A 2,632-nucleotide genomic window follows, 5' to 3' on the forward strand; every position below is an offset into this window, starting at 1 on the left:
AATCACAAGCGTGTGCGTATTTCATTCCTTTTTTAGCAAATAATTGTTAAATTAACATCATTTAAGTTTTTGTATAGAAAACATTAAAAGCGATGAATTTATGATGCTTAGTGAGTAAAATAAGGCAAAAAAAAGCAGGATCATTTAGGAAGTAGGGATAAGTAAGGAAAACAGAGATAATTAAGGAAAGCATACTAATTCAAGAAAGTAAAGGCGGGTTTAAAGAAGCCCGCTTAGCTAAGCTAATCTGCACCTATAAAATAAGAAAATAGAAGAAGGAAAAAACACCCAAAAATTCCAAGAGAATACAATTCCTTATAGAAGGCAAAGGCTAGAAGAAGGAGAAGCAAGTATTGGGAGTCATTCCTTCCCTCCATTCCCTTTCTTATCTTTTCCCCCTTTACTAAATATTCTTCTCTTTGTTGGAAACTTGGCAGCCAACTACTCTTGATGTAATTTTTCTTCGTATCTATTTAATAATATTACTTTTGCATTATCCTTTCTTGTGCATAATATTATTGCTTGTGACTTGATCACTCATTTGCATGGTAAGTTTTAGGGGTAACGTTGAGAAACATTATTTTCTAATAGAATTGGGAAAATGCATCTAAATAAAGTCATCACTAGGGATAGATTATTTTTGTTTAGCCTATTATACATCTCTATTCTTAATGCAATTTACTATTTTAATTATGCAAAAGGATTTGGGAGAGAAAATAGATAAATTAGGCTCTTTCATGCAGGAGACCAAAGTTAGAGTATACTAGTAGATGTAGGTGTAAATTGGAATAATTATAAATAGAGAAAAATCATTAACATTACATCAAAGAGTAGCTTTGGTAGGTTAAGTTCTCAACATTATGATCTTCTGAATTTACTAGCTTTTTTACTAAAAGGGGGTATTTTTAAGCGTTATTTTCCAATCGAGGATACTTTTAAAAAATTACCTAAAAGGAGGTAAGTTTGAGTTAGAAATTATAACACTTGTTACCACTTTCTATATTTTTTTAACTGAAGTCGTAAAATTATTTACGACTTTAGTTAAAAATTTTTTTTACGACTTTAAAGTCATAAGAATTTTTTATTTTTTTTTGTTTTACAACTTTAAAGTCGTAAAACATTCTTTTTTTGGGTTTATGACTTTGAGGTGGTAAGCCACTTTTTTTAATGTTTCAGTTTTTTTTTTCAAATTTATAATTTATATGGTTTATTTTGTTTTTCTTATTTTAAAAAAAATTTAAAAAATTATTTAAATGTATAATAAATAATATTAATTTGACTTATTAATAGTATATTTCTTATGATTTTATTTTATATGTTATTAAATTATTTTAATGTTTTATTATTTAAACTATGTTATATATTTTTAATATTATTTTACTTAAATGTTTTAAATAATACATATTTTATACATTTAAATAAACAAAAACATTAAAATGTATAACATATAAAAAAATTAAATTTTTTTATGGGTTTACGACTTTTTTATTTAAATGTATAACAAACAAAAACATTCAAATAAAACAATATTAAAAATATATAACATATTTTAATTAATAAAATATTAAAATAAATTTATATCATATAAAATAAACCCATAAAAAAATATACTATGAGACTTCAGTTAAAAAAAATAGAAAGTCGTAATAAGTGTTACGACTTCTAACTTAGAAGTCGTAACACTTGTTACGACTTACCCCCTTTTATGTAATTTTTTAAAATTTACCTCCGATTGGAAAATAATGCTTAAAAATACCCCTTTTTAGTAAAAAAAATCTGAATTTACTTCTACAATATTATTGAGTTCGCAATTTTTTTTGTCTTTAATTAATTAATTTAAATTCTTGTTTAAATTTCAAATCAATTTTTTCTGTTTTCCTCAATCTTTTCAAATCAATTTTCTTAACTTCTTTTATTAATAAAATATTCATCTACCTAAGTACAAACAAAGTCTCTGTGGATTCGACACTCAGACTTCCGTTTTAACTTTACTACTTGGGATGAATTGGTGCACTTGCCAATTCATCAACATATATATACCTTAACTTTTGCCTAGGCTACCTTTTCAGGTTTTTAACCTACCGGGTGAGAATTTCTTATTTTCCCTTAGGTTCGCTTGGAGCCCATGCGTGGTGTCTCTGTCATTGCCCCAGTGTAGGGTTTGGAGGTATCTATTGCTAATATTTGTCACGCCTTTGTAGTAAGAAGAAAAGAAAGAAACCGTGCAGGTTCTTGAAATAAAATTTTCAAGGATGAGAAACTTTCAGTTGACATACTAAGCCAAATGACTCTTACTTTTCAATTTTCACATCACTTTTAAGATAACATGAGGTCGCATGCATGTCTGTATTTAGTATTTATTAATTTAAGAAAAAGTCAATCAAATGTTATTCAATTTTATTCATTGCTTACGACACCTCCACTAAACGCGTAGAACGTGCAATTTCTGATTGGGCAGACTTGGAGATCAACTCTGGACCACAGGTCACATAAGCAAACAAACCAGTGACATACATTCATATTCCAATGAAATTTAAATAGATATGAAAAGATGTGATTGTGAGAGAATGAGAGATGATGGCATCAAGTTCATCCATATTATTAGCATTGTAAATATTGTTTACAATAATAG

The sequence above is a fragment of the Glycine max genome, chromosome 1, assembly GCF_000004515.6.
Source record: "Glycine max cultivar Williams 82 chromosome 1, Glycine_max_v4.0, whole genome shotgun sequence".
NCBI classification, from domain to species: Eukaryota; Viridiplantae; Streptophyta; class Magnoliopsida; order Fabales; family Fabaceae; genus Glycine; species Glycine max.